Source organism: Schistocerca cancellata, chromosome 3, assembly GCF_023864275.1.
Source record: "Schistocerca cancellata isolate TAMUIC-IGC-003103 chromosome 3, iqSchCanc2.1, whole genome shotgun sequence".
NCBI lineage: Eukaryota > Metazoa > Arthropoda > Insecta > Orthoptera > Acrididae > Schistocerca > Schistocerca cancellata.
The window spans coordinates 252,374,373-252,400,833 of NC_064628.1; the positions used below are offsets into that span (position 1 = coordinate 252,374,373).

Sequence of the window (26,461 nt, forward strand, 5' to 3'; positions counted from 1 at the left end):
AATTGCGAAAGCGCAGCGCAGGATTTTATGCCTGCACTGACCTATCCATTATGTCCGTTAAATGTTCGATGGTATTCATGTCAGACGATCTAGATGGCCAAATCATTCGCTCTAATTGTCCAGACAGAATGTTCGTTAATCTACTGGCCCAGAATTGTGGCCCGGTGACATGGCGCAGTGTCGTCCACAAAAATTCCACCTTCGTTTGGGAACATTACATGAATGGCTGCAAATGGTGTCCAAGTAGCCGATTATAACCATTTACAGTCAATGATTGGTTCATTTGGACCAGAGGGCCGAGTCTATTCCATGTAAACACAGCCTACACCGCTATGAAGCCACAACCAGATTGCACAGTGTCTTGTTGGCAACTTGGGCCCATAGTTTAGTGGGGTCTGCGCCACACTCGAACCCCGCCATCACCTCTTATCAGTTGAAATCGGTACTCATCTGCTGAGGGCACAGTTTTCCAGTCGTCTAGGGTCCAACCGATATGGTCACGAGCCCAGGAGAGGTGCTGGAGGAATTGTCGTGCTGTTAGCAAAGGTATTCGCGTCTGTCATCTGCTGCCATAGTCCATTAATGCGAAGTTTCGCAACATTGTCCTAACGTATACGTTCACCGTATGTCTTACGTTGATTTATGCTGTTACTTCAAGCAGTGTTGATTGTCTGTTAGCACTGACAATTCTAAGCAAATTTGCTTTTGTCGGTTGTTAAGTGAAGACCTTCAGCCATTGCTGTGTGGGTGGTAAGGGATAGTGCCTTAAATGTGGTATTCTCAGCACACTCTTGACACTGCGGATTTCGGAATACCGAATTCCCTAACGATTTCCGAAATGGACTGTGCCATGCGTCTAACTTCAACTACCATTCCATGTCAATTATTCCTGTCTTGTGAAAATAGTCACGTTGGAAACCTTTTCACGTGAATCACCCGAGTACAAATGACAGCTACGCCAATGCACTGGCCTTTTATATCTTGTATACGTGATGCTACCGCCATCTGTATACGCGCATATCGCTAGTCAACCACTTTTGTCACCTCAGTGTACAAACACCTTGTGGATAATCCAATCAGTATCGAAGAAACATATCAATTAGGATTGATATAGCTCTGAGCTAGACGGTCTTCCTCTGGCCGAGGTGGACATTCTCTGTTTAGTTGCAGGGTCATATCCATAAACCTAACTTTCTTCACCTCTAACGACCTTAGAAAGAAAATGAGTCAGTTCGAACCAATTCTTTCAGTCCCCTGTAGACATTCATTCATGCGGTGCTCTTCGTGATCGTCCCTCAGCAGTCGTAACATGAATTTTGCAGCAGTCCTTTAGCGTCTTTCTCATGATCACTTTTTCTGACAATCAGCTGACGTGCGTCATATTATAATCAAACGATGTAAGAGACATCGTAGATAGTCTGTCTACGATCTTTAACACTCCCATTCCGAACAGTTCTGAAATTTTCTGATGTAATGCCGATAAATTGTCATCCCGAACGTTCGTCATCGTCATCATCAAATCAACAACAAATGTCCGGTCATTTTTAAAACGTTTAAACCAATCATGAGTTTGTACCTGTCCTAAAGCTCATTACCAGTACTCGCATTAACATTTGGTGCGTTTCTGGGACTGTTTTACGGAGTTTAAAACAGAACTTGATACAGCAACGCTGTTCGCTCACGTCGGTGATTGCAAAATCACAAATACAATCAAATGTCGCCGTGGAAAATTGCCCACCAACAATAAACACGCCCACCTAGATTGAAGCCGGTAGCCACACTGACGCACAAAACATGTATTACCCCCATCCCAGCGGGATTTCGCAAGTATAGAAATGACCAAAGAGTCCAGTAAGAAGAAGAGACAAAACACAAAACAAAAAACCCATCAGCCTTACCTCAGTCTTCAGCAAGGTCCTGGAATCCATCCTTACCTGAGGCATTCACCAGCATCTCCGCCAGCACAGCCTCCTTCCCGTTACCCAGTGTGTCTTTCGACCGTCCTTCTCTACCGGTGACCTTCACCTCACTCATATCCTCTCCGAACAGCTCTACTCCTGTCGCTCTGCCATCTTGTTCTCCCTCGACCTTGAACGTGCTTACGACCGTGTATGGCATTCCGGTCTCCTCTTCAAGCTCCAAACCTTCACCCTTCCTATCAACTACGTCTGTCTGATCGGGCCCTTTCTTTCCCAACGTCCTTCCTATGTCACCATCCATAACATGGATTCCTACACATTCTACCCCTCCGCCCAAGGTTCCGTACTCTCCCCTCTTCTATACTTTCTGTATACGGTGGACATACCGCCGCCTTCACTCCCCGTCCACCTTCTCCAATACGCCAATGACACCGCCTTCCTTGCCCTTGCCCCCACCATGCAATGCTCCCAACACCTTCTCCAATCCCATCTTGACTAGTTCACCACTTGGTGTAACCAGTGGTTGCTCAAGGTCAATCCTTCGAAGACCCAGGCGATCATTGTAGGCAAAACCACCCCTTCCTTCCGTCTCCTCGACTTCTATATCAACATTCATGGCCGTACTATCACCCTCACTCCCACCCTCAAGTATCTTGGCGTCACCCTTGACCGTCGCCTCTCCTGGACACCCCCCCCACCCCCATCTCCGGACTATCCAAGCGACGGCACGCTCCCGCCTCCATCTCCCCAAGCTCCTTTCTGGTCGCACATGGGGTCTAGACCCCTCCACTATGAATCCCTCATCCGCCCTATCCTCTGCTACGCTCATCCCCCCGGGCTCTCTGCCCCTCCTACCTTTTACAAATCCCCTAAAATCCTAGAACGCCGTGTGCTCCGCCTCCCATCCCCTATCCTATATGACCTCATCCGTTCCCACACCTAGTCCTCTTCCGCGAACGGATATGGATCCTCTCCACCTCCCGCAAACTTGATCCCCCTCACCCGCTTGTCTCTCCCATCCTCTCCCACCCCCGTCTGCTGCCGCACCTGCATTCCCACATCCTACCTGCTCTCCATCTCTCCACTCTCCATACCCTCGCCCAAGGTGACTTCCACCAACTCCCCCTCCCTGACGATGCCCTCCTCCCCTCCATCTACCCCTCCTACCAACTTTGATCCTCCCCAACCACCCCCTGTGTTTTTTTCTCTCCCTCCTCTCCCCCGGGCCTGCCCAACCTCCCCCTACCTTCTTTCCTCCCCTACCATCTCCTCTGCCACTGGCATCTCCTCTCTCCTTCCTCCCTCTCCTTCTCCCCTTTTTGGCAGATCCCCGGTCTCGTACACGTATAGTGAACTTTCACGCGCCGGAGATCATCGCCTAGCGTTTGTGTGTGTCGTCGTGTTCCTGTTCCAGTGTTCCAGTTTTTCATCGTTTGTGCCCCATCGTTCGCGTGTGTCGTCTCTGTCATCTCTGTGCGTGTCCACGTTTCCGAACGTTTTTATTTTGGACGCTGCGCCCGTGAACGACTCTGTGTGTTTTAATTTTGTATGTCTACGTTTGTATATCCACCATGTCTGTTTTTCGGTAGTCTCCTTTTGTATCATTAGTCATATCTGTGGCCAAAGAGCGGCGTAGTATGTCGCTGCCGGCCTACCTCTATCAGGTGTGAAAATAACAATAAAGAAATAAAAAAAATAGCTCAGTCAGCGAGTCTAATCGTTGCGTGAGTCTCGACACATCGACTCAAAAACAGACAGCGTTTTTATTCTTTGGTTTCATTACTAGTGGACGTCTTGGATTCGTTTGGTTGTCTCTGTCACTCCGTTGCTTCTTGCGTGTTGTCGTTGTACGTTCTCTCTCGATCGTCCGTCCTTGTTTCGTGTCCGTCCTCTCCGTTCGTTTGTTTGTTCGCGGTCCGCTCTCCGTTTGGTCCCGCCGCGCTTTCTCGGCCACCCCGCGACCATTCCGGTCGCGGTTACAACAGCTGAATTCTACCGTGACGGTGGCTAAGGGAGGATGCGAGGAGGAAACATCCAGAGAAGTGGCGCAGGAATGACTGAGTCCTTCACCACAATAATGCGAGGTCACATACAGCTTCCATTGTGCACTAGTTTTCTTGGCAAAAAACAACACGCCGGTTCTTCCTCATCTATCCTAACCACGCCACTTGGCTTCGTGCGATTTCTCTCTTTCCCAAGCTGAAAATGAAGTTTAAGGGACGAAGATTTGACATGATAGTGGAGATTCAACCGGAATCGCCAGTTGTGCAGAACACACTGACTAAATAGAGTTCCAGGATACATTCCACTTGTGGTCGAAGCGCTGGGAACGGTGTCTGAGATCACAAGATTTGAAGAGGTGACGGTAGCGAATAAATCGTGTATGATGTGACTGTATTTAGTGTTAGACGTCGGGAAACCTCGTGCCATAACCTCAATGACAACACTAGCGTCCGTCCGAATAATATCAGTTAACGCCAAACTTAAGACAGTGCCGCTCCAGTTTCGACAGGAGCATGTGGGAACAGCAGTGCACGACGCCACTGTCATGTCAAACGTCATCGTTAGATGCACGTTGAAACCCGACTTGACGTTCGGTTTCGGGCGCCGCCTCTGGCTTGTAGACGCGCGTTGCCGGAGTGTGCTGTTACCCGAAACTGTCGCTCCGCTTAACGCAAGCGCGCTCCCATTCAAGGCCGCGAGTCCAATTTCGCTGAACGATACCGTCCCGCGCGCCTCTCCTCTGCCGAGGTCGACCTTCAGCTGCATGTACTCTGCAAGTGAGTATCGAATTTTCGAGTTGGCCGCAGCAAAACAACAGACCACCTTTATTTATTTTCTCCACATTGCGAGGTCGATTAGTGTCTTCCTTTCCTTCTTTTGCTGTATTCTTTCCAGTTGCTTTTTATCTTGGGCGAGAAACAGCGTTAGTGGATATTTGGAAAATAGGAGAAGAGAGAAACATGCTTTAAGACGAGATTTCGGTACAGCTGATCCATACATTTTATAAAAATGGATGAATGTATGTATGTATGCGTGTGTGTATTTATGGCTCAAATGGCTCTAAGCACTATGGGACTTAACATCTGAGGTCATCAGTCCCCTAGAACTTAGAACTACTTAAACCTAACTAACCTAAGGACATCATACACATCCATGCCCCAGGCAGGATTCGAACCTGCAACCGTAGCGGTCACGCGGTTCCAGACTGAAGCGCCTAGAACCGCACGGCCACACCGGCCGGCATGTATTTATGTTCCACATCTAAACCACTGGACCGATTTCAATCGATCTTGGTACATATATCACTCACTGCCAGGTGACTATCGCTGTGAGGGTAACAACCACCTATCTACCAAAGGGGTAGGGGTGGGCGTGAAAAAGAAGCATAACCCCTGACGTGTGAATTCCCAGTCTTTATTCGTCCTTTATTTGAGAATGAGAGCACTCAGTGATTAACAACAAGCAAACAAACCTTCACGAAATTTTTTCTCGCTCACAGCTCATCACTTTTCCGCTGTTCATGCAGTAAAAGTTCCGCTTGAGGCATGACGTTATAATTTATTACTTCTTCACCTCTAACTGTATTCGCGACACATTTTACAGACAGTATTCACATATACCACCGAATGTAAGTGCAAAATTATATCATTGTACGCCACATAGTTCAAGAGATATGACGTCACGAACAACTGCAGCATCATGCATGACGTTTAAATTAATTACTTCTGTTGTGGACTGGCAAGACAGCCAATCCACTAGGAGGAAGCCGAAAGGCACGCGTTTAAGTTCACGCAGGCTGGCGTGACGTCTGGAACAGGACAGGGAAATGAGACTAGCAAAAATAATACGTAGCTGCTGGAATACTTAACTTTAATCCATAATTGGTGAACATCGCTCTTGACGGTACATGTTTTACAGCATCAATAGTAACTGGTAATGGCGCCTTGCTAGGTCGTAGCAAATGTCGTAGCTGAAGGCTGTGCTAACTATCGTCCCGGCAAATGAAAGCGTAATTTGTCGGTGAACCATCGCTAGCTAAGTCGGCTGTACCACTGGGGCGAGTGCTAGGAAGTCTCTCTAGACCTGCCGTGTGGCGGCGCTCGGTCTGCAATCACTGACAGTGGCGACACGCGGGTCCGACGTATACTAACGGACCGCGGCCGATTTAAAGGCTACCACCAAGCAAGTGTGGTGTCTGGCGGTGACACCACAACTTCTGTACTACCAAATCTATTCGCAATACATTTCGCAGGCAGTACCCACAGATGCCGCTGAATGTACCACAAAATTATGTCGTTGTATGATACGTAGTTCGGGGGATATGACGTCAAACGTTAAGAACAAGGCCAGATGCTGCGTGGTACGGCCGTGGACGCACAGCTACAAATACATACATGGAAACGCAGAGTTTCCCCGCTAGTCTGCATTAAAATTCAGATCTGAAATACAAAGTATTAACGTCCGCAACATATTGCGAAAAATCAGTACTGAGTAATTCAGTTTTTAATCTCTTTATATTACTCCAAGTGTCGACTGTATATTCCATAACTGCAATAAGATAGTCTCCTAATTCCCTCTTTGAAATCAGTCATGACTACTGCTTAACCATGAAATATTTCCGTTTCTCCAGATGAAAAATCTTTGCCTAATCGTTACATCGAATGTATTGTTAGTGGAATAACCATCTGTATTGCCTATGCGTCTTCCATATTTGTTGTGTCAAGAATGAATTTTTACTCTGTAGCTGAGTCCGCGTTGGTTTGAAGCTTCCAAGCACATTAAAAATTTATGCCGGCCCGGGACTCGAACCTGGGATCTTTCGTTGCGTGGGCAAGTGATCTACTGGCACTTTTTCCTTCATTTTTCACACCGTTCTCCATAATAAGCTTTCTCCGGTGAGCTTCGTCGCTTTATATCAAAGAAATGAATTTCAGTAGAAAAATAAACTCAAAATAGTTGTCTTCTTCGATGAAAGTAACAATTTCCTGCCTTCATGAGTAACTAGACGTAAGCTATCGGAAATATGAAAATCAAGGCAAATTTAATAAGAACGAAGAATAAGTAAATTAAATACAGCAGTGAAAGTATGGCAATTTTTAACGTATTTTTGTAAGTTTGTATCGTCACCACGACCTTCTCGAGGTTAATATTAAGGCTTCTTGTATACTTCGCATACCCTTGCTGTTCTTCTCGTTAACATTCACGTTATTGTCCAGGATGCATAAATATAAATTGCATGGTAGAATTACTCTCGAGATAAGAGTAGGTTCCGGCTCTCGTCTTTTTTGTATCATCTGGATTGCGTTAGGTTAATATTTAGGTTTGTTACCTACTTTGCATAGCCTTACTGTTTGTAATGTTAATGATTAATGAGAACGACCACAGTTGCATTGACGTACATTTATTGTGTCTCGGCCGGTTTCGTTCGTTAGAACATCTTCAGGTTGCTGAGTTGTGCCAATGTCAAGATTTAAGAAGTCTAATTGTTAATCCACTGATTATAGACCTGTATCACTAACTTCGATCTGCAGTAGGATTTTGGGACATGCACTGCTTTTGAACATTGTAAATTACGTCAAACAAAACGATTTATTCAGAGACAGTCAGCACGGATTCAGAAAATATCGTTCTTGTAAAACGCAACCAGCTCTGTACTCCAAGTAATGAGTGCTATCAACAAGGGATGTCAAATTAATTTCTTATTTCTAGATTTCCACAATACTTTTGACATCTTTCCTCACAAAAGATTTCTAATCAGATTGCGTGTCTGTGGAATATCGTTTCAGTTGTGCCACTGGATTCGTGAGTACCTGGCAGAAAGGTGACACTTCGTAGTAACTGACGGAAAGTCATCGAGTAAAACAAAAGTAATACTCGTACTTGGCGTTCCCCAAGGAAGTCTTACATGCCCTCTGCTGTTCCTAATCTACATAAAAGGTATGTTGTTGTTGTGATCTTCAGTCCTGAGACTGGTTTGATGCAGCTCTCCATGCTACTCTATCCTGTGCACGCTTCTTAATCTCCCAGTACCTACCGCACCTGCATCCTTCTGAACCTGTTTACTGTATTCATCTCTTGGTCTCCCCCTACGATTTTTACCCTCCACGCTGCCCTCCAATACTAAATTGGTGATCCCTTGATGCCTCAGAACATGTCCTACTAACCGATCCCTTCTTCTGGTCAAGTTGTGCCACAAACTTCTTTTCTCCCCAATCCTATTCAATACTTCCTCATTAGTTATGTGATCTACCCATCTAATCTTCAGCATTCTTCTGTAGCACCACATTTCGAAAGCTTCTATTCTCTTCTTGTCCAAACTATTTACCGTCCATGTTTCACTTCCATACATGGCTACACTCCATACAAATACTTTCAGAAATGACTTCCTGACACTTAAATCTATACTCGATGTTAACAAATTTCTCTTCTTCAGAAACGCTTTCCTTGCCATTGCCAGTCTACATTTTATATCCTATAAAAGGTATGAGAGACACTAAGCAGTTCTATTAGAGTGTTTGCAGATGATACTTTCATTTACAGTCTTTCATATAGTCAAAACCAGTTGCAAAATTATTTAGACAATATTCTCGCAATGATGATCACATAAACATCCTGCCGATCGCCTGCTAGGAGGATGACGAGCAATAACTGCATACTGTGTACACTTGACTTTCCGGGCAATAACATTAGACGAGATTTTGCCTCTACCTTTACATTACACAACTAAACATAAATCATGATATAGGCACAACTTATCAGCCTGCGGAAGTTGCAGCGATAGAAACCGGTCGCGACATAAGAATGTACATCAGTAGAGCTGTGGTGACTCATTAATCGTAAATATCAACCATCTATGGAACCCAAAGTGATCAACATTACTTGCCAAACATTACCAGTAGGATTACTGGCAGTTTATAGCGTTCCATGATGTTGACAATGATTTCTCACTCGGCTCTTCTCCAGCTGTATACAATCTTCTCACGAAAAAAACCGTAGAACACCTTGATCGACTAGAGATAGGACGTTCATATTCACAGGTCATGCACATTAATATCTTCTGCATAATTGATTCAGCAGGAGTCCTGTTGCCTAGTAGGCATAGGGTCCGCCGTGGGCCCTGGTAACTTTTTCCATGCGTGAGGGCATTGACGCGTGTAAGACGCGAATGGCGTCCTGTGGTATAGCCATACATGCTGCATTTGCCTGGTGCAAAGTTCATCTGTGGCGGTTGGCATTGGATCACGTTGCTGCACCTGTCGTTTCACCATATCCCACACATTTTTGATTGGCGACAAGTCCGGTGATCTGGTGGGCCAGGGCAAAAGTGACATCCTGTGACACCTAGAAGACACCTGCAGCCGTGCATCAACATGTAGTCGTGCATTGGCTTGCTGAAAAATGGCGTCTAGCGTTTTGTGCAGGAAGGGTGTGGCTATGGGTCGCAGAGCTCCATTCACGTGGGTCACACTGGTCACAGTGCCCTGGACATTAATAAGCTGATATTTATGGTTGTACCCAATACCCTCCCACAACATAAGGCTCGAGTTGGCGCTGCATGTCTTGTGCGAACGCAGTGACTGTGATGCCGCTCACCTGTCTGCAGCGAACCAAAATGCGGCCATCATTTTCAAACAAACAGGACATGGATTCGTACGAAAACACTATTTAAGCCATTCCTATCCCCAGTGACGTCGTTCCATACACCATTGCCGTCTTGCATGTTTCTGCACATTTCGTCAAAGTTAGGCAGGGAAGTGAACTAGGGACGCCTCATCCCTGATGGTCTACGATGTGTTAACACTTTTCCACTGTTGCACCAATGCCATTCGGATGAGGTGTCTATCTTCCCGTGAGGTGAGGAGGTGGGGGGGGGGGAGGAGGGGGTAGTCTGAGTGAAGCGACCTGACCTATTTCATCGTGTTGTACTGCCTTCCGTGAACCATTCTGAACACACCCGTTGCACTGCCCGAACACTTCGTCCCACACGAGCAGCAACTGCCCGGATGGATGCATCACATTCTCGCCCTCTTTCAAACTAACTGGTTTGACGCTACGGGTCGCGCAAACGTTTGCGAGGCATCCTGCACGTCTGCTCAAGTCACACTGATCCATTACCTTCGGTTTACAGCGACAACGAGAGCCGCAGACACATTTTACCGGTAGGTGGTGTTGTGCTGCGGCGTCAACGTTGACCTCAAATGTGCTGGCCGACGTGGTTCAAATGCTAATCGATTCTGCAGAACATACTAATGCAGATTTCCTGTGAATATGAACGTCCTATCTCTAGTTGTTCAGGGTGTTCTGTTTTTTTCTGAACACGAGTGTACTTTTTCTTAACGCATCGCGTCCCTACACCGTCACCAGTCGCCGCCAGATCTCGCGGTGGGCAATGGTCATAGTGATATAGTACATCCGTCAGTAGTCTGTATCCGCCCACTACCCTGCTTTATCAGTGCCTTCTTAAACCGTCCTCGCAGTATTATCGCCACTTACATGCCTTCTGTCTGGCATCTTCATCTTCATACATCTAAGCGATTACTCTGCAATTCACAATTAAGTGCCTGGCAGAGGTTTCATCGAACCATCTTCAAGTTATTTCTCAACCGCTCCACTCTTGAACGGCACGCGGGAATACCGAACACTTAAATCTTCCTGTCTCACCTCTGATTTCTCTTATTTCAACATGATAATCATTTCTCCATGTATAGGTGGGCGCCAACAGAGTATTTTCGCAATCCGAGGAGAAAGTTAGTGATAAAAATTTCACAAGAACGTCCTATTGCAACGAAAAGCGCCTTTGTTTTAATGATTGCCACCCAGTTCACGTATCATGTCCGTGGCACTCTCTCCCCTATTTAGCAATAATACAAAACGAGCTTACCTTCTTTGAACAATTTCAATATACCATCTGATGCCGATCCCACATCATCTACACCTACATGGCTACTCTGCAAACCACATTTAAGTGCCTGGCAGAGGGTTCATCGAACCACCTTCCCAGTTCTCTTTTATTCCAATCTCGTATGGCGCGCGGAAAGAAAGAACACCTATATCTTTCCGTGCGTGCTCTGATTTCCGTTATCTTATCGTGGTCATCGTTTCTCCCTATGCAGGTGTCAACAAAATCTTTTCGCATTCGGAGGAGAAAGTTGGTGATTGGAATTTCGTGACAAGATTCCGTCGCAACGAAAAACGCCTTTCTTTTAATGATGTCCAGCCCAAATCCTGTATCACTTCAGTGACACTCTCTCCCATATTTCGCGATTATAAAAAACGTGCTGCCCTTCTTTGAACTTTTTCGATGTACTCCGTCAGTCCTATCTGGTAAGGATCCCACACCGCGCAGCAGCATTCTAAAAGAGGATGGACAAGCGTAATGTAGGCAGTCTCCTTAGTACATCTGTTACATTTTCTAAGCGTCCTGCCAATAAAACGCAGTCTTTGGTTAGCCTTTCCCACAACACTTTCAATGTGTTTCTTCCCATGTAAGTTGTACATAATTGTAGTTCCTAGGTATTTAGTTGAATCTACGGCTCTTAGATTAGACTGATTTATCGTGTAACCGAAGTTTAACGAGTTCCTTTTAGCACTCATGTGAATGATCCATGTGAATGATCTCACACTTTTTGTTATTTAGGGTCAACTGCCAATTTTCGCACCATTCAGATATCTTTTTTAAATCGTTTCGCAATTTGTTTTGATCTTCTGAAGACTTTATTCGTCTTCAAACGACAGCGTCATCTGCAAACAGCCTAAGACGGCTGCTCAGATTGTCTCCCAAATCATTTATACAGGTAAGGAACGGCAAAGAGCCTATAACGCTACGTTGAGGAAGCCAGAAATCATTTCTGTTTCACTCGATGACATCCCATCTATTACTAAGAACTGTGACCTCTCTGACAGGAAATCACAAATCTAGTCACACAAGTGAGGCGATATTCCGCACAGTAATATTCCAGAAAAGGGAGAACAAGTGTAGTGTAAGCAGTCTCTTTAAGAGACTCTGAAAATATGGATACCTATGCCAATGACCACAGAAGATGCTTTGTAAGTAAAAACTAAACACATCTTGTGTAATATTCTCTTTAACTGCCGGCCGCGGTGGTCTAGCGGTTCTGGCGCTGCAGTCCGGAACCGCGGGACTGCTACGGTCGCAGGTTCGAATCCTGCCTCGGGCATGGGTGTGTGTGATGTCCTTAGGTTAGTTAGGTTTAAGTAGTTCTAAGTTCTAGGGGACTTATGACCTAAGATGTTGAGTCTCATAGTGCTCAGAGCCATTTGAACCATTTTTTGAACCATCTCTTTAACTGCATTAAGCTCAACAGAGAGAAACCATTAATAATTGTTTAGAACAGCTGCTGTGGAAGTTGGCCATGCAAACAATAATATTAATAGGAACAGACGTAACTGCCTGCAGGAACTGCGAACACAATGAGCGGAAAATTAGCGGAACCACCATCAGTAATCAGTAGTATACACTCAGGCCCGCAAAACAGATAATTTGAGAATCGGGAACGATCAAGTAACATCGTGAAAGGTTTACTCATGAGAGAAACGTCAAAGTGACGTAAAGTCTGACTGCCAGCTTGCCAGTCTCTTTTTAGAGAGAAAAATTGTGATTGTCTCTCAAGAAAGAGATCGCATTCACGTTTCCGTTATCAGTGACCTGATACATAAGTATAGTACTGTCTATTTGTCTATAGTCTCCTTTATTCAGACGACACTGTGACCAAAGGGAAGATCGATGTTGCTTGTGGTCGTATATAGTGCTGCAAACTAGGGGTGTCAACAAAATGTCGTTATATATCGACAGATTCCCATGAAATATCGACATGTATCGGTGACATTTTTCACCGACATGTCGACACTGATACCGCAATATCGAGTGCTGATATTTTTACTTTATATTACAGTTTTTTAGGAATTTTCGATAAATATTTGAAGTTGTTTTCAAATTGTAGTTTTACTTCAGCAGGGTAAAGGAGTCATACTAATTTTTGAGCAGCTTTCATCAGTCTCCTTTTGACTTGTGTGAAGCAAGTATAGGTGGCACAAAGAAAAAGTTCGATTGCGCTCAGGGGTGCCAGTGTAAATGTAATAACAAGATATCCGATGTGAAGAAATAGCACACCAGGTGCGTTAAAAAATAATTTTTAACACAACTAGTGTGATATTTCATCACATCATGATTCTTCAAAAACAGTTGCTGAAACTGATGAACAAAAATCTAACTGATAAGATTGGTCTTTGCGGTGGGTGGAGACGTATGAGAGGAAATGATGTAATCTACGCTCCGCGCTACTAGAAACTGCAACGTTTAGCTTCACCACACAATTCTGACACTACAACACCTAGGTTGCCGGCATTTGGAGAAATGATAAAAGCCGGCCGTTGTGGCTGAGCGGTTCTAGGCGCTTCAGTCTGGAACCGCGCGACCACTACGGTCGCATGTTCGAATCCTGCCTCGAGCATGGATGTGTGTGATGTCCTTAGGTTAGTTAGGTTTAAGTAGATCTAAGTTCTAGGGAACTGATGACCTCAGATGGTAAGTCCCATAGTGCTCAGAGCCCTTTGAACCATTTGAAATGAAAAAACAGAAACGTCGTCTTGAAGTGTTCCAGACAAATCCTATATGTGACAAAACTGAACGACGGACCCATTGGACACCTTTTATTGTACCACTTACCTGCAGTTACCATTGTTAGCAAAGTGGTTATCGCCACGCGTGAAGTTGCATCGTTTTCCTTTCAATTCTTGCTCTAGTGGGATAAGCAGGCTGCTAGTTCGTTGATGTAGAGAATATCTAGTAATAAAACTCTAGAAATGGCAGTATATTCACAATGTGCAGTCGATATATTTTTTGGTCGGCACGTCGATATATCGATAATTTTTTCGGTATATCATGGCCAATGATGATGCTTTTTAAATATCGCTACACCGGCTCCCAATATTTTTAAAAGTATCAACAGTTCTACTGTAAACAGGAGAATGGGGACCTCTATATTATCTGCTTGTGGAAATATAGCGGAGCCCTTGGCAGAGATTGTTTCGCGAGATCGAAGCTGAAAATGACTGATGTTATTTGGTGGAACGTAATGTCAAATTACAGTAGTTTTCACAAAGACTTTAAACTAAAATAGGACGCATGTAATAACTGCTTCAAAACAAATTAAAGCTCGCTTGAAGAGCCACCGACTATCTTTCTTCTCGAGCAGCCTTCGCGAACAAATGAAGAAAGATGGGAAATGACAATCATGCCCGAAGTTACTCTTCACTACACACCATAAGGTGGTCTATGGAGTATATATGCGTATGTGGTGTCACTGCTTCTGTGCTGAAATATAATTTAGCTACATGTTTGTTGGCAGCTGTTGATATAGATACGCTGCTCGTTCGAAAACTTCCTACGTCGCCCAGAAACTAATGAGCGCTGACACAAATTAGAGTAATGCGCGGGCTTTCTTTACCTTACGCGCAGCGCAGGAGAATACAATCCGTCTTGCTGTACGTTCTTGCTCTGCCCTGTTGAATATTTATGCAATGTGAGCTTTTTAGAAATCGCGCTCAAACAATGAACTGGGTGTTACCCTTAATGTCAACGATACGGGCAGGAAACGTTACGGCGGGAACACGGATACGCGTATCGTCACCAGAATTATAAATTTTGATGGTAATGTAATTTGGATAAAATTTCACTCATGTAACCTTACATAGATCACATAACGAGATTCAAAAACCAGTCACCTTAAATGTATACTAATAAACAACAACAGAATTAATCAACAGGCCTGCCTCTCTGTTTCAATTAAAAATTCCTATTCTCGTTGATATACTAAAACAGCCTTTAAGAAACTAGTGTCGTGGAATGTATACCGCAGAGACAGGCTGGACAGTGAATGGGGGGAGGCGTGTTTATAGCGATAAAAAGTACAATAGTATCGAAGGAAATTGACGGAGATCAGAAATGTGAAATAATTTGTGTGAAGGTCACAGTTAAAGCAGGCTCAAACATGGTAATTGGATGTCTCTGTAGGCCCCCTGGCTCAACAGCTATTGTGGCAGAGCACCTGAAGGAAAATATGGAAAATATTTCGAGTAGATTTCCCGACCATGTTATAGTTCTGGGTGAAGATTTTAATTTGCCGGATATAGACTGGGAGACTCAAACGTTTTTAACGGGTGGCAAAGACAAAGAATCCAGTGAAATTTTTTTAAGTGCATTATCTGAAAACTACCCAGTTAAACAGAGAACCGACTCGTGGCGATAACATATTAGACCTTCTGGTGACAAACAGACCCGAACTATTTGAAACAGTTAACGCAGAACAGGGAATCAGCGATCATAAAGCGGTTACTGCATCGATGATTTCAGCCGTAAATAGAAATATTAAAAAAAGTAGGAAGATTTTTCTGTTTAGCAAAAGTGATAAAAAGCAGATTTCAGAGTACTTGACGGCTCAACACAAAATGTTTTGTCTCAATTACAGATAGTGTTGAGGATCAGTGGACCAAGTTCAAAACCATCGTACAATATGCGTTAGAATAGTATGTGCCAAGCAAGATCATAAGAGATGGAAAAGAGCCACCGTGGTACAACAACCGAGTTAGAAAACTGCTGCAGAAGGAAAGGGAACTTCACAGCAAACATAAACGTAGCCAAAGCCAAAGCCTTGCAGACAAAAAAAAAAAAAAAAAATTACGCGAAGCGAAATGTAGTGTGAGGAGGGCTATGCGAGAGGCGTTCAATGAATTCGAAAGTAACGTTCTATGTACTGACTTGGTAGAAATCCTAAGAAATTTTGGTCTTGTGGCAAAGCGGTAGGTGGATCAAAACAAAATGTCCAGACGCTCTGTGACCAAAATGGTACTGAAACAGAGGATGACAGACTAAAGGCTGAAATACTAAATGTCTTTTTCCAGAGCTGTTTCACAGAGGAAGACTGCACTGTAGTTCCCTCTCTAGATTCTCTCACAGGTGACAAAACTGTAGATATCTAAATAGACGACAGAGGGATAGAGAAACAATTAAAATCGCTCAAAAGAAGGAAGGCCGCTGGACCTGATGGGATACCAGTTCGATTTTACACAGAGTACGCGGAGGAACTTGCCCCCCTTCTTGCAGCGATGTACCGTAGGTCTCTAGAAGAGCGTAGCGTTCCAAAGGATTGGAAAAGGGCACAAATCATCCCCGTTTTTAAGAAGGGACGTCGAACACATGTGCAGAACTATAGACCTATATCTCTAACGTCGATCAGTTGCCGAATTTTGAAACACGTATTATGTTCGAGTATAATGACTTTTCTGGAGACTAGAAATCTACTCTGTAGGTATCAGCATGGGTGTCGAAAAAGACGATCGTGTGAAGCCCAGCTCTCGCTATTCGTCCACGAGACTCAGAGGGCCATAGACACGTGTTCCCAGGTAGATGTCGTGTTTCTTGACTTCCGTAAGACGTTCGACACAGTTCTCCACAGTCGTTTAGTGAACAAAGTAAGAGCATATGGACTATCAGACCAATTGTGTGATTGGATTGAAGAGTCCCTAGATAACAGAACGCAGCATGTCATTCTCAATGGGGAGAAGTCTTCCGAAGTAAGAGTGATATCAGGTGTGCCGCAGGGGAGTGTCGTAGGACCGTTGCTATTCACAATATACATAAATGACCTTGTGGATAACATCGGAAGTTCACTGAAGCTCTTTGCGGATGATGCCGAGAGGTTGTAACAATGTAAAAATGTACTGAAATGCAGGAGGATCTGCAACGAATTGACGCATGGTGCAGGGAATGGCAATTGAATCTCAGTGTAGACAAGTGTCATCTGCTGCGAATACGTAGAAAGAAAGATCCTTTATAATTTAGCTACAATACAGCAGGTCAGCAACTGGAAGCAGTTAATCCCATAAATTATCTGGGAGTAGGCATTAGGAGTGATTTAAAATGGAATCATCATATGACGTTGATCGTCGGTAAAGCGGATGCCAGACAGATTCATTGGAAGAATCCTAAGGAAATGCAATCCGAAAACAAAGGAAGTAGGTTACAGTACACTTGTTCGCCCACTGCTTTAATATTGGTCACCAGTGTGGGATCCATACCAGATAGGGTTGATAGAAGAGAGAGAAAAGATCCAACAGAGAGCAGCAGAGGACCATTTAATAATCGCGAAAGCGTTACGGAGATGATAGATGAACTCCAGTGGAAGACTTTGCAGGAGAGACGCTCAGTAGCTCGGTACGGGCTTTTGTTGAAGTTTCGAGAACATACCTTCACCGGCGAGTCAAGCAGTATATTGCTCCCTCCTACGTATATCTCGCGAAGAGACCGTGAGGATAAAATCAGAGAGATTAGTGCCCACACAGAGGCATACCGACAATCCTTCTTTCGACGAACAATACGAGACTGTAATAGAAGGGAGAACCGATAGAGGTACTCAACGTACCCTCCGCCACACACCGTCAGGCGTCTTGCGGAGTATGAATGTAGATGTAGATAGGAAGAACAATTAAGGAAACTCTGAAACATCATAACTGCACTTCGTCAACGCACGGTAGGTGATAACCCTATGTGAGATCTGGATGCTGATCAAGTAGAATGAAATCCATCATGCTATTTGAACCGACGGGTTCCTATCAACATGCAATCTGTTTCAAATGTCTCACAATACCTAATGATGGCCTGAGGGCTGAAACCGGTTGTAATGAAGTATTTATCAGAACAACAGTTTTTAGAAAATTGTTCCCTGTCTTCTACTACGAGCTCCTAGCCAGGCCGTGAAGGCCCAAGGGATGTCCACCGACCACCGTGTCACCTTCTGCCTTGCGTCGTCATACAGATGCGCTATGAAGGGTCATGTGGTCAGCACACTGCTCTCCCGGACATTTTGCACTCTTTCCAGACCGCGGAGCCGCTACTATTAGGTCAAGTCGCTCCCTGCCGCCGTTGGATAAGCAGCTGCAGCAGCAAGTCGTATACTTCTAGCTCACTCATTTGTTACATAGTTTAATTCTTAATTTCTTTGCGTGTTTTTGGTACTTGCATTGTTTAATTCATAAAATTTCGGGCGTATTATAGTATTTGAGAGTTGTAGCATCGCGTTTTAGTACCTGAATAGTGTAAAATCGCGTAGTCTCCTTCCGCCGCCGAGCAGTGTGTCAGCAGTGCACAAGCGGCAGCATTACTGCATTTACTAGGCAATCTTGTATTTTAATAACCGTTTAAATTTTGTGTCGTTTTGTTTGCGCTCTCTGTAGATTAGTTCAGACGTTCTTTGCACAACAGTTTTTAGCATAGATAGGGACTGCAACTGCTGTGTTCGGATGCAGGCTGAGTTGGCATCCCTTCGCTCCCAGCTTCAGGCAGTGTTGGCTTCGGTCACGCAGCTTGAGGCTGTTGCCAATGGGCATCACTGTGGGGGTCCGGATGGGGGTTTGTCGGGGACGGCCAGCTCGTCCCACGCATCCCCCGATCGGACTACGACTGTGGTTGCCCGGGATACTGCCCGCATTGAGGCTGATCCCTCACCTGTGGTAGAGTGGGAGGTCGTCTCAAGGTGTGGCAGGGGGCGAAAGACATTCCGGAGGGCTGAACGGAAGGCCTCTCCAGTTTGTCTGACGAACCGGTTTCAGGCTGTCTCAGGCTGATACTGATCTTCGGCCTGACATGGCTGCTTGTCCTGTTCCAGAGGTTGCCCCTCAGTCTGCAAGATCCGGGCAGTCGCAGAGGGTGGGCTTACTGGTAGTTGGGAGCTCCAACGTCAGGCGCGTAATGGGGACCCTTAGGGATATGGCAGCAAGGGAGGGGAAGAAAACCAAAGTGCACTCCGTGTGCATACCGGGGGGAGTCATTCCAGATGTGGAAAGGGTCCTTCCGGATGCCATGAAGGGTACAGGGTGCACCCATCTGCAGGTGGTCGCTCATGTCGGCACCAATGATGTGTGTCGCTATAGATCGGAGGAAATCATCTCTGGCTTCCGGCGGCTATCTGATTTGGTGAAGACTGCCAGTCTCGCTAGCGGGATGAAAGCAGAGCTCACCATCTGCAGCATCGTCGACAGGACTGACCGCGGACCTTTGGTACAGAGCCGAGTGGAGGGTCTGAATCAGAAGCTGAGACGGTTCTGCGACCGTGTGGGCTGCAGATTCCTCGACTTGCGCCATAGGGTGGTGGGGTTTCGGGTTCCGCTGGATAGGTCAGGAGTCCACTACACGCAACAAGCGGCTACACGGGTAGCAGGGGTTGTGTGGCGTGGGCTGGGCGGTTTTTTAGGTTAGATGGCCTCGGGCAAGTACAGAAAGGGCAACAGCCTCAACGGGTGCGGGGCAAAGTCAGGACATGCGGGGACCAAGCAGCAATCGGTATTGTAATTGTAAACTGTCGAAGCTGCGTTGGTAAAGTACCGGAACTTCAAGCGCTGATAGAAAGCACCGAAGCTGAAATCGTTATAGGTACAGAAAGCTGGCTGAAGCCAGAGATAAATTCTGCCGAAATTTTTACAAAGGTACAGACGGTGTTTAGAAAGGATAGATTGCATGCAACCGGTGGTGGAGTGTTCGTCGCTGTTAGTAGTAGTTTATCCTGTAGTGAAGTAGAAGTGGATAGTTCCTGTGAATTATTATGGGTGGAGGCTACACTCAACAACCGAGCTAGGTTAATAATTGGCTCCTTTTACCGACCTCCCGACTCAGCAGCATTAGTGGCAGAACAACTGAGAGAAAATTTGGAATACATTTCACATAAATTTTCTCAGCATGTTATAGTCTTAGGTGGAGATTTCAATTTACCAGATATAAACTGGGACACTCAGATGTTTAGGACGGGTGGTAGGGACAGAGCATCGAGTGACATTATACTGAGTGCACTATCCGAAAATTACCTCGAGCAATTAAACAGAGAACCGACTCGTGGAGATAACATCTTGGACCTACTGATAACAAACAGACCCGAACTTTTCGACTCTCTAAGTGCACAACAGGGAATCAGTGATCATAAGGCCGTTGCAGCATCCCTGAATATGGAAGTTAATAGGAATATAAAAAAAGAGAGGAAGGTTTATCTGTTTAGCAAGAGTAATAGAAGGCAGATTTCAGACTACCTAACAGATCAAAACGAAAATTTCTGTTCCGACACTGACAATGTTGAGTTTATGGAAAAAGTTCAAGGCAATCGTAAAATGCGTTTTAGACAGGTACGTGCCGAGTAAAACTGTGAGGGACGGGGAAAACCCACCGTGGTACAACAACAAAGTTAGGAAACTACTGCGAAAGCAAAGAGAGCTTCACTCCAAGTTTAAACGCAGCCAAAACCTCTCAGACAAACAGAAGCTAAACGATGTCAAAGTTACCGTAAGGAGGGCTATGCGTGAAGCGTTCAGTGAATTCGAAAGTAAAATACTAGGTACCGACTTGACAGAAAATCCTAGGAAGTTCTGGTCTTACGTTAAATCAGTAAGTGGCTCGAAACATCATGTCCAGACACTCCGGGATGATGATGGCATTGAAACAGAGGATGACAAGCGTAAAGCTGAAATACTAGACACCTTTTTCCAAAGCTGTTTCACAGAGGAAGACCGCACTGCAGTTCCTTCTCTAAATCCTCGCACAAACGAAAAAATGGCTGACATCGAAATAAGTGTCCAAGGAATAGAAAAGCAACTGGAAGCACTCAACAGAGGAAAGTCTACTGGACCTGACGGGATACCAATTCGATTCTACACAGAATACGCGAAAGAACTTGCCCCCCTTCTAACAGCCGTGCACCGCAAGTCTCTAGAGGAACAGAAGGTTCCAAATGATTGGAAAAGAGCACAGGTAGTCCCAGTCTTCAAGAAGGGTCGTCGAGCAGATGCGCAAAACTATAGACCTATATCACTGACGTCGATCTGTTGTAGAATTTTAGAACATGTGTTTTGCTCGAATATCATGTCGTTTTTGGAAACTCAGAATCTACTATGTAGGAATCAACATGGATTCCGGAAACAGCGATCGTGTGAGACCCAACTCGCTTTATTTGTTCAGTGAGACCCAGAAAATATTAGATACAGGCTCCCAGGTAGATGCTATTTTTCTTGACTTCCGGAAGGCGTTCGATACAGTTCCGCACTGTCGCCTGATAAAGTAAGAGCCTACGGAATATCAGACCAGCTGTGTGGCTGGATTGAAGAGTTTTTAGCAGACAGAACACAGCATGTTGTTATCAACGGAGAGACGTCTACAGACATTAAAGTAACCTCTGGCGTGCCACAGGGGAGAGTTATGGGACCATTGCTTTTCACAATATATATAAATGACCTAGTAGATAGTGTCGGAAGTTCCATGCGGCTTTTCGCGGATGATGCTGTAGTATACAGAGAAGTTGCAGCAGTAGAAAATTGTAGCGAAATGCAGGAAGATCTGCAGCGGATAGGCACTTGGTGCAGGGAGTGGCAACTGACCCTTAACATAGACAAATGTAATGTATTGCGAATACATAGAAAGAAGGATCCTTTATTGTATGATTATATGATAGCGGAACAAACACTGGTAGCAGTTACTTCTGTAAAATATCTGGGAGTATGCGTGCGGAACGATTTGCAGTGGAATGATCATATAAAATTAATTGTTGGTAAGGCGGGTACCAGGTTGAGATTCATTGGGAGAGTCCTTAGAAAATGTAGTCCATCAACAAAGGAGGTGGCTTACAAAACACTCGTTCGACCTATACTTGAGTATTGCTCATCAGTGTGGGATCCGTACCAGGTCGGGTCGACGGAGGAGATAGAGAAGATCCAAAGAAGAGCGGCGCGTTTCGTCACAGGGTTATTTGGTAACCGTGATAGCGTTACGGAGATGTTTAACAAACTCAAGTGGCAGACTCTGCAAGAGAGGCGCTCTGCATCGCGGTGTAGCTTGCTCGCCAGGTTTCGAGAGGGTGCGTTTCTGGATGAGGTATCGAATATATTGCTTCCCCCTACTTATACCTCCCGAGGAGATCACGAATGTAAAATTAGAGAGATTAGAGCGCGCACAGAGGCTTTCAGACAGTCGTTCTTCCCGCGAACCATACGCGAGTGGAACAGGAAAGGGAGGTAATGACAGTGGCACGTAAAGTGCCCTCCGCCACACACCGTTGGGTGGCTTGCGGAGTATAAATGTAGATGTAGATGTAGAACTGGCATCACGAGACTGAGTGCACCCCGTACCAGTCTTCCCTCGAACCTGGGTCCTTCGCATGGCAGACGCTGTCCACGCAGCTACGGAGGCAGAGTATTTTCTACTAAGTGTGTTTGTAGACGAGGAAGCAAATCCGCTGTCAACCCCTGTGTCGGTGCGAACACCACAGTGCCTCATTAGGCACAGCCCTACTTCAGATGGCACACTTATGCTTTCTTCCGAAATCCGAGGTGGTTCACAAGGCAGTTTCCGGGAGGCCCTAGAGTTCGAAACGGAATCCCCACGAAAGAGCGACTTGGCATTTGAAAAGCACAGAAAGTTTTATTAAAACGCAAATTACCTTCATAAAAGAAAACTAAACAATTTAAGCTCCTGCAGGCCGCTCTGTGTGAAAGTATGTCGAACTGCAACAGCAGCAATTGCGACAATATTTTGAGCGACCAGTACACAATAGAACTGGTACCATTACAAAAAAGTGTAGACGAAGAGAAATTGAGATTTCTCGTATAGTGTGACACTTTCAGAGGTGTCAGGCAGATGAGCGTTAGTGCAAGTTCTTAACTGAGTTAATCATGCTAATGACCATTTCATTTAAAAAATAATCTGGCATAAATATGTTTTCATCTACCAGATTTGTAAGCTTCTGTGAGATATTTTCTTACAAATTAGTATACGAGGCTCGAATTCCGGGTCTTTACCACATGCTACAGAGCCACCGAAGCGTTTGGAAAAAGCACAGAGAAGAGAGAGAGAGAGAAACTGTAAGTTCATGAGACATGTGCAGGGGATTTCATTCCGTAAATTTTTGTCCACGAACGAAGATTCGGTTCAAAATAACAGGCTGCGCGAGGTAGTGCCGTGGTTAGCATACGGCACTCGCATCTGGAAGGACGGACGTTTGCACCCCCGTCCGGTCATCCATAATTAGACTAGTGCGGAAAATCCTTTTGGGAAGGACACGGCCGATACACAACTTCCGCATCCTTGTCCATCTAATCCGAGCTTGTGCTCCGTCCCAAATGACCTTGTAGGCTGGATGCTGAACGTCATTCATCCTTCGAAGCAGGAATCGGAATACAGTTTTAAACTGTCAAGCGATTCGTATCAGATCAGAAGTTTCCTTTTGCGAATCTACAACTTTTGAATAACGTGGCACAGTGGTTAGTGGTGTACTCTAAGAGTATTCGGAAATTTCGAATTTCAAATACCTCACACCTTATCCTGATTTTCGTCTTATGTTGCTTTCGTACAACACTGCAGACAATACGATGCTTCCTTAAATAGAGGGCGACAATTTGCTTCTCCCGTCAAGCTAACACTCGAACTCTAATGACCGAAGTTTGGCCGGCCGCGGTGGCCGAGCGGTTCTAGGAGCTTCAGTCCGAAACCGCGCTGCTGCTACGGTCACAGGTTCGAATCCTGCCTCAGGTATGGATGTGTGTGATGTCCTTAGGTTAGTTAGGTTTAAGTAGTTCTAAGTTCTAGGGGACTGATGACCTCAGATGTTATGTCCCATAGTGTTCAGAGCCATTTGACCGAAGTTTACAAGATATTTTTAACTTTCCTGATAATAACCCCAGCCAAACTCAAGTATTGGTACGTCTCTCCTGCTTTCCAACTCCGCAAAGCTACCGAACTCGCTGGACTAACACCAATGGGGAGAAGGATATCGCCGTCAATGGCTTAGCTGCAGCCTATGGGTTGTTACCAGAATAAACCTCGCCACAATATGGGTGTTTACTAATGAAGTACACATCTTAGATTTTAACAAGAATATAATATGACAATCCTACTCCAGAGAGATTTTCCTTATCTTCCGTCTTTTGCCTTAATGGTTCTAATGGCTCTGAACACTACGGTACTTAACATCTGAGGTCATCAGTCCCCTAGAACTTAGAACTACTTAAACCTAACTAACCTAAGGACATCACACACATCCATGCCCGAGGCAGGATTCGAACCTGCGACCGTAGCGGTTCCAGACAAGCGCCTAGAACCGCTCGGCCACAGCTGGCTTGCCTTAATGTCTTACAACCTATGTACCTATTCATCAGCCGACATTGCACCAAGTATCCTATAGAGAAATTGAGTTACAGACAGGTCTATAACCAACGATTTCGTCCTCCTCACGTTTCAATCATTAATGCGTCGTTTTCCACTTCCAGGCAAAAATCATCATCTCACTCAATTAGTTAAGACATTTGGTTCTCATCTTCCGACAATTGCGTGCAGGGTATCATAGGCTAATAAGTTCAACAAATGCAAACAGCTGGTACGTGGACAGAATTACATGCTTTAGCAGATTTTTTCATTTGTGGATTTGTATCTTTCATGTAACAACTGAGACAATACCTTCAGAGTTTTTCGAGACTAAGCACGTATCTTTATACTAAATCAACGCGTGCTGAGAGTTAATTTATTAGAAGGACGCATTTGTATGACTGTCCATTAATTGGATGTAGTCATATTTAGTCATGTTCCTACACTTAGTTAATTGTGGCCATATTGGCTCGTTTGGGAACTGTGACTATTTGTAACAATTACTTATTAGTATTTTCTACTACCAGTCACTTTTACTTGTTTTATGTTTAACATACTGCAAAGCGTTTCGAGCATGCTCTGCTCATCTTCAGCCGTTCATGGCTACAGAAAATCGTCAGTTAAAATAAATTGTCATTAACTAAATTCATATAGAACTTTTTGTTTATTGTTCGCCGCTCGCGTGGCTGTTGGGGTATTTGGAGGGAGACGGGGCAGTGCCCCCTCCCCCCCTCCCCCCCTTTCCAAACACTCCAACAGACGTACTAAAAGAGAACAATAAACAAAAATACTTAGGGCAGCTATTGCCAGCAGAGGGAACAATCTTTAGTACTGTCGGCCCACTTTAAATGTAAGTAGAAGTACAATATGTACTTTGCGTAATATTAATGTAAGTTTTCCGGATTATCTCAATTTGTATCTTTTACAGTGTATATTCTGATGATGTTCTTGTTCATTTGAAGAACGAAACAGGTCAATGAAAAATACAAAGTGCGACTTGTGACTGTTTTCAAAAACTTTTGAAACAAAAAGTTCTATGTTGTTTTAGTTTAAGATAGTTTATTTTTAACTTAAGGATTTTCCGTGCGTATAAATTCATGAAGATAACCAGAGCATCTCGAAACGCGTTGCAGTATGTTAAACTAAACGAAAAAGAAATAAAAGTGGCTGGTAGAAGGAAATACAAAAGAATAGTTTCTAAACTTATCTAATGCCAACATTAAGGTTCATGAACAAGATCTAGACTTCAGTTCGAAGTAAATCTAACGGTAAGTTAGTTCCAGTCTTGTTGACAGCACGTATGTTCTCCAATATTGTGAATGGTCTAGACGTGTCACCAAACTGATGACTTTAAGTAAAATCCACGGAACTACTTTGCGTAATGACTTGGGTTATTGCAAAACGAAACAGTTCAGAAAATTTAAAAGAAAAAACTACAGTGAAATCGAAGCGGTTTGTGTACCGTAACTTCGTGCTCTCGCAAACATATCAGCGATTCCGGCGCACATATGTCACTCTTCTGATAACAAGCGCAGATAACAATATCAACGGACACTTCTTCGTCACACTTCTACTCAGTCAGATTTCGTTTTCTTGGACAAAAATATTCAGTTAATACGAATGTGTTGTTCCACAAGTACTAAGTTCGACATTTCTAAATCAATAAAATATTCAGCTTGTGATTAAAAAATAAAATCACAAACCTTGGTGGCACTGGGAGACTATTGCGGTACTGCGATGCGGCCGACGGAGGTGCACGGCGCGCTGTTTGAATACGACGAAACACTGTTTACTCGACCATCCCTGTCCGGCACTCCTTCGGAACTCGTTTCGAACTTAGGCGCGTCCTGTTAGCGCCCAGAGAGTGTGGGCACGAATGACGCTGTCACCGATGCCCACGCGCACGGCTCAATCTGCTGCGCGCTGTGCTGCCATCTGTAGGGGCACAATGCAAAATAGTCGATGCGTTCTCCTAGCGGCTTCCGGCTGAACTATTTGGACCACAGGCGGCAATAAAAGTACTTTCTTGGCCGAATCGCCGGGATTTCGTTCACAATTTCTCATTTCCTGAACATCCCACAATCTTCACGGACGTATATAAAACGACGATCTCTGCCTATGTGAGAGGCGAAAGGCGTAATCTTCGGAGCCGTGTAATGCTGGAGGAACACCGTACGTTATTCACCGTCCTTATTCTCCTCTCCGAATCGTAGCGTGTAAGACGGCAGTGTGTATCGTTAACCACGTCGGTGCGTGGAAACAGCGTGCTGTAATCCCTCAGAAAACTGAAAGCACGAATTCGAAGAGTTCGTCCACACATGGAGCACCCTCTCTTTCACCATGACAATGG

General features: G+C 44.8%; 1 protein-coding gene across 1 annotated transcript in view; it reads right to left on the reverse strand.

Moving 5' to 3' along the window:
- Positions 1-25,998, reverse strand: part of LOC126174894 (tetraspanin-9) — a 530,893-nt gene extending 504,895 nt beyond the window's left edge. Inside the window, exon 1 of the mRNA XM_049921317.1 lies at positions 25,815-25,998. The gene's annotated coding sequence lies outside the window, so the exon portion shown is untranslated. The remainder of the gene's footprint in view (positions 1-25,814) is intronic.
- Positions 25,999-26,461: the final 463 nt, after the last annotated feature.